Source organism: Ursus arctos, unplaced genomic scaffold (assembly GCF_023065955.2).
Source record: "Ursus arctos isolate Adak ecotype North America unplaced genomic scaffold, UrsArc2.0 scaffold_12, whole genome shotgun sequence".
Classification (NCBI taxonomy): Eukaryota; Metazoa; Chordata; class Mammalia; order Carnivora; family Ursidae; genus Ursus; species Ursus arctos.
This window is the reverse complement of record NW_026622786.1, coordinates 44,546,633-44,553,947: the sequence shown is the minus strand read 5'-3', so window position 1 is coordinate 44,553,947 and position 7,315 is coordinate 44,546,633. Positions and strand designations below refer to the sequence as shown.

General features: G+C 34.1%; 1 pseudogene; it reads left to right on the top strand.

The window, feature by feature from the left end:
• Positions 1-287: 287 nt before the first annotated feature.
• LOC113254248 (nuclear nucleic acid-binding protein C1D-like) lies at positions 288-927 on the top strand (annotated as a pseudogene).
• The last annotated feature ends 6,388 nt before the right edge of the window (positions 928-7,315 follow it).

Here is a 7,315-nt window from a genome sequence, read left to right as displayed (position 1 = left end):
AGAAGATGATCCAGGATGCTGGTTCTCTCAGGGAGTGGGGAGGGACAAGAGAAAGGAAGAGCAAAGCGTGATTCTGTAGCATGGGCAAAGTCTAGTTCTTAAGCAGGGTAGTATATTTACAGATGCTCATTTTTAGCATTTTAGTATGAATAAAATGCAAAAATTAGATAGGAGAAAATATTTTTAAAAAGCAATAGCTGAGAATTTTCCATAACATAAAAAAAATTTCTCAGATTAAAAAATGTACTTTCCAGAGACAGGAGTAGAAGACCCGTAAATTGGTCATAATGGCAAGTAAAGAAATTAATGAAGACTATCCAATAGAAATTCATGAGTATTGGGGTGCCTGGGTGGCTCAGTTGGTTAAGTGGCTGACTCTTGGTTTCAGCTCAGGTCATGGTCTCAGGGTCCTGGAATCAAGCCTTGTGTCAGGCTCTGCACTCAGCAGGGAGTTTGTTCAAGGATTCCCTCTCCCTCTCCCTCTGCCCCTCCTCCTGCTAAGGCTCTCCCTCTCTCTCAAATAAATAAATCTTTAAAAGAATTCATGAGTATTTATCAACATTTGAGAATTCTGTTGGTGCTATGGATGAGATGCTGAAGACCATGATGTAGGTTTCTAGAAATGAGTTGTTGCAGAAGTTTCATTTCTTTGAACAAGCAAAAGTTGATTTAGTTTCTGCTTACACATTAAATTCAATGCTTTGGGTTTATTTGGCAACTCAGGGAGTTAATCCTCAGGAACATCCAGTAAAGCAGGAATTGGAAAGAATCAGAGTGTACATGAACAGAGGCAAGGAAATAACACACAAGAAAAAGGCTGGCAAGCTGGCCAGAGGGGCAGCTTCAAGATTTGTAAAAAATGCCCTTTGGGAACCAAAACCTAAAAATGCATCCAAAGTTGCCAATAAACGAAAAAGTAAACATTAAAAAAATGCACTCTCCAAAAGTAATGCAGTATAAAAGTAAAAATAAATAAGTAAATACACACACATATGAAACTTGTAATTTTTTAGAAGCTTCCAAACAGAAAAGACAAATTTTCTAAAAGACACTCTTCAGGCGAAAGATGAAAGATGTGGGGGCACCTGGCTTCCTCAGTCAGCAAAGCACACGACTCTTGACTGCGGGTTGTTAGTTCAAGCCCATGCTGGGCATGGGGCCCACTTAAAAAAAATTTAAAAATTTAAAAATTTTATTTATTTATTTTTTAAAGATTTTATTTTATTTATTTGACAGAGAGAGACAGCCAGCAAGAGAGGGAACACAAGCAGGGGGAGTGGGAGAGGAAGAAGCAGGCTCCCAGCGGAGGAGCCTGATGTGGGGCTCGATCCCAGAACGCTGGGATCACGCCCTGAGCCGAAGGCAGATGCTTAACGACTGCGCCACCCAGGCGCCCCAAAATTTAAAAATTTTAAAAAAAGATGAAAGATGAGACATACAGGAAAGAATGAAAAATAAAGTAGTAAATACAAAGTAACTTTGCTATATAAAGCAATAATTATAATAGCATGTGGACATTTTAAAAATTGAAAATTCACCACACTAATAAACTACAACAGCAGCAAATAAGTTGAGAGTGAGATACTGAAGTTAAAGTGTCTTAAGGCCCTCAGCTCTCTAGGAGAATAATAAAAATACTGACTTTAAACACTGATTAGTTAAGAAATCATGTAATAACTTCCATGGTAACCACTAAAAGACTAGACACACTGTGTATAGGTTCTAAACTAACCAAAGGAAATACAAATTGAATTTTTAAAAATTTAATCTAAAAGACAGCAAGAAAAGAGAAAAAAAGAAACAAGAGAAGCAAATGCTGTTTACAAAAGATCTCTCTAAAATATGGAGGCACAGAAAAATTGGAAGTAAAAGTATGAAAGTATGCCATGGCAACATTCATGAATAGAAAGCTGGTATAGCTATATTACTATCAGTTAAATAGGCTTTAACTTAAAAGCCTTCCCACGGTATAAAGAAAGCTATGTAACAATTCTCAATTCTTATATACTGAACATAGCCTCAGAATAAATAAGGGGGAAAATGTGACAGAACAAAAGAAAGAACTTCATAATCATAGTGGGAGACTGTAAAACGATTTTTTCAATTATTGAAAGAATAAGCAGACAAAAAATTAGTAAAGATACAGATTTCAACAAAATAATTAGTAAAAGTGACCTAAGGGGCAAATATTGGATACTGCACAAAAGAAGTGTAAAATATACATTTTTTCCAAACATTTGCAGAAATTAACCATTTAATGGCATATAAGACATATCTCAGGTCATTTCAAAGGAATGAAATTATATAGACTGTGTAAGTAAACACAAATAAAATTTTTAAGAAGTAGAAAAAAAAACTATGTTTAGAAATTAAGGTACTTCTAAATAATGCATTATTAAAAGAAAGAATTATAAACATAAGAAAATACTTTGTATTGAGCAGTAATAAAAGTACTGGATGCCAAAATGTGTGAGATGCAGCTAATTAAATACATATATGTATCAATATGAAGTATTGATAGTTAATGAGCCAAGCATGTATTATAAGAAGTCTGAAAGATTCATCAGTATTCTGGTGCCACTATAATCCACTGTTCACTATAATACACTGTTTGAAGATACCAAAAATATAGTTACCTATTCCCTTTCAGGGAACATTTGGGATTTTTCAAGCTTTTTCTGTTATTATGTAGCTACAGACTTTACTATAAATATTTCTGCAGTGAAAGCTTGAGTTTCTCTTGGGTAAATATTTAAGAAAAGAATTGTTGAAATGTTGAGTTTATGAACAACTGAAGTTGTTATAATAATTTATATTCCAATGATGAGTAAAAGATATTCCACATCCTCTTCAACACTTAGGTTATTTGACTTGTTAGTATTTGCTGTTCAAGTGAACGTGAAATGGTATCTCACTGGGGCTTTGAATTGCAATTTCCTATCACTGCTGAGGTTTGAATACCTCTTCAAGTGTTTATCAGCCACGGTTTCTCCTGTTCATGGTTTCTATTCATTCTTCTATTGAGTGGTTTATCCTTTCCTTACAGTTCTGTTTTTTTTAAGATTTTATTTATTTATTTATTTATTTATTTATTTATTTATTTATTTGAGAGAGCGATCAAGAGCATAAGCAGGGGGAGGGGCAGAGGGAGAAGGAGAGGTAGGCTCCCCTCTGGGCAGGGAGCCCAACACGGGGCTCAATCCCGGGATCCTGAAATCATGACCTGAGCCGAAGGCAGATGGTTAACCGACTGAGTGACCCAGGCTCCCTTAGCTCTTTTATATTCTTGAGTTATAGTTGCTATAAATACTGCCTAGTTTATACCATGTATTTTTTAATATTGTGGTAAATTACACATAACAACTATTTTTAAGCATACAATTCAGTAGCATTACATATATTCACACAGTTGTGCCAGCATCACCACTATTCATCTCCAAGACTTTTTCATTATCTCAAATTGAAATTCTGAACTCATTAAACAGTAACTCCTCATGCTCTCCTCCCCTCTGCTTCTCCTAACCACTATTCTCCTTTCTGTCACTATGAATTTGCCTATAAATTTATCTCATATGAGTGGAATCACATAATGTTTTTGACTACCTTTTTTCACTTACCATGTTTTCAAGGCTCATCCACAGTGTACAGTAATATACCATTGTATGTACAGACCACATTTTGTTTATCCATTCATCTGCTGATGGCCATTTGGGTTGTTTTCCCCCTTTTAGCTATCTTGAATAATGCTGCTATAAACATTGGCATACAAATATCTGTTCAAGTCCCTACTTTCTGTAATATTTTTTTACCATATTAAAAGTTTCTTTGATGAAAAGAGATACTAATTTTATATAGTCTTAATAAAAATCATTCCCTACACCAAGATCAAGAAGGTATTCTCCCATGTTTTCTTTCCACAGTAATAAGAATGAAGTAATGCAATATTGGTTATAAGTACAAGAATATTATATATGATATAATATCTTTTATACAATTAAAAGAAATTTAAATGAAAATATTCTTTTAAAGGAATACATATGTGTGTTAAAACAATATCTTGAAACATTAAATAAATTATTAAAAACAAGACACAGGGGAGTAGCTTGAGAGGGGATGGGGCAGAGAGATGGATTAGAATAGAAAGACACAGAAAGGTACATGTTAAAGGGATTGGCATGACCTCGTAAGATAATTGAAAAAAAAATCTAAAAAAAAGTTGGAATTAATTAGCGTTTACAAGGTTAGTAAATTTAAAAAAATCCATAAACAAAAATCAGTTAGGTTTTATACTGGCAACAAAGTTAGAGAATGATATTTATAATAAATACCACTTAGCACGATACAAAAATATGACATACATAGGAAGATGTGCAAGACCTTTACATAAAAATTACAAACTTTACTGAAAAACAATAAAAAGACTCTAAATAAGTGGAAAGACATACTGTGGTCATGGATTAGAAAAACAAATTATTTTAAAGATGTCAGTTCTCTCCCAATTGATCCATAGACTCAAAGCAATCTTAGTCAAAATCTTAGACTGTGTGTGTGTGTGTGTGCACGTGTGCACGTGAATGCACAAATGCAGGACTAGAATAACATATTCAATAGTGTATGGAAATTCATAGGACCAACAATAGTCAAGATCTACCAAAAATGAAAATGTATTATAAAGCTATAAGTAAGACTGTATAGGATTATTGCTTAAGGAGTTAATTATATGTTAAGAGATGATACAAAAAATACAAGCTATTCAACTTCTGTCTTATTTCTATATGCTCTTTAATGTATCTTGATTTTTCATACGGCATTCAGCTATTTTCCTGTTCAATAATGATTAAACAAGTAAGACAAAAAGTGTTGATATCGGATATCAATTTAAAAGGAAGTTATGCTGTAGGACTCTGTCCCTGTGCTTTTTACATTTAATATTCTTTATAAAAAACATGAAATAATGAAAGTCTTAGGTTTCAAAATTATCTCAATAATTATTTTCTTTAAATTTGCATGTACTATGCATTTTATAAAACACATTTTGTAGACATTATTATATTTAATCTTCATAGCGAACCTATGAAACAGAGAATTTAATTTTGGGTGGAATAAGTTGGAACCCATTATTGCCTAAAGCCAACAGGATTTAAAGGCCTGAATTAATTTTATTTTATTTATTTATTTTTAAATACTTTATTAATCTATTTGATGGGGAAAGAGAGAGAAGAACACAAGCAGAGGAGTGGCAGGCAGAGGGAGAAGCAGGCTCCCTGCTGAGCTGGGAGCCCATTGTGGGGCTAGATCCCAGGACCCCGGGATTATGACCTGAGCTGAAGGCAGACACTTAACCAACTGAGCCACCCAGGCACCCAGGCCTGAATTAATTTTAAAAAATGACTTATGAAAATATGGATGGAGGGGATCTAGTTTAATGGCAGTTTTTAAATGGAGTTGTAAAGGAGTCTTAATATGAGAAAAGATAATACTAAACAGAACCAAAAATGTTTTAGTCTGTTTAATAGTAGCAAAATATAATTTCAAGGGAAGTGATGGCAAGTTGTACTCTGCATTGGTCAGATAATACTAGGAATCTGTGTTCAGTTCTAGGTACCATATTTTGAACAACATTAATAAACTAGAGAACATCTGCTGAGGAAAGACCAAGACAATTAAAAAATTAGAACTGTCATGAGAGCAATGGTTGAGATTTGCCTGGAACATGAAAGCTCTCATCAAATATTTTAAAAAGCATCCTGTAAAAAAAAAAAAAGAATTATTTAAAGTTGGCTCAGAGAATAGATATATGGCCAACAGATGAAAATTATAGGAGTGCATATTTCAACTAAGTATAGGAAGAACTTTTCTAATCATTCAAAATGTTCTACATAACCTCAAGGTTTGGTGTTGTGCAGATTAAATTCCAGCTAAGTGCTGATTTTTTGTTCTTATTTATTGAGGCATACATAATCTGCATAGAATCTGCATCGATCTTAGTGGGGTTTTTCAAAAAAAATTTTAAAGATTTATTTATTTATTTTAGAGGGGGGGAGGGGCAGAGGGAGAGGGAGAGAGTGTCTTAATGGCACACTCTGCACAGAGCGCAGAGCCCCAATGCAGGGCTCAACCCCACTACCCTGAGTTCACAACCTGGGCCAAAATCAAGAGTAGGGTGCTTAACCAACTGTGCTACCCAGTTAACCAACTGTGCCACCCAGGTGCCCCTTTTTAAAAATTTTTATGTAGGTAAACCACCATCCAGATCAAGACAGAGTACATTTTCCAGAACCCCAGAGATAAGAGCTATGTGGTCACGGAGTTTACAATCTAGAGAAGACAAACATTAGATAAGAACAATATAGTGTGACAATGGGGAAGTTCTGAAGCTGCTCTAAGAGCATCTAATGGGGAATGGAGCCTGATCTAGGGGTAAGGGAAGATATCTCAAGGATATGACATTTAAATTGACTAGAGATGAAGAGAAGTTAACCTGAAAAAGGATGAGTTTGTTGGGGAACTTTCTGTAAGGGGTACAGTATGTGCAAAGTTCTACCCTTCAAAAAGCAAAAGAGAGCATGGAGTATTCAAGAAACAGAGACAACTATGAAGGGAAACAATAAAAATTCAGATAAGCAAGCACCAAGCAACTGCATTATTTTCCTTTAGCTGATCCAAAATAACTTCTACCATCTTCATATAATATTGATGAGAAATAAACCAACTGACTTGAACAAACAAACAAAAAATATGGTAATTTTTCTCCTCTTGTCTGAGGTTCCCAGAGCCTTCTGTTTAGGCCAAAGGTCCCTTTCCTAAGCCTGGTCCTCTTAATTTCAGCCCAGGCTTCCTGTGTTTTATTTCTTACATTTTGTGGTCTTCTTACATCTCCTGATCTTTCCAGTTGCTTATTATATAAATGTTTCTCTTGGGATTCAGTATATTTTAAGGCAAAAGACTTGACTCTTACCTCCTCAAGGATGAGAAAAAAAATGAAAGAAGCAACTAATACTTTGTTAGGAAATATCTTTATGGAATAAAAATTACTAAATTATATCATGTGTCCCAATCTAGAAAAAAAGTCTCATTATAGTGCTACTAACTATAAAGCAAAAAAAGTCCTTATTAAGAAAAATATTAATAATTACTATAAATTAAAACATCAAAAGTTTGGGGTAGTCTTTTCAATTATGTCCATGCTTTTTGTGGCATGCCCTGATTATAATTTTCTGTGAATTGTAATAATATCTAAATTCATTGAAAGCTTACTCTATTCTAAGATCTTTACATGTATTTATTTATGTAATTCTTGCAACAACATATGAGG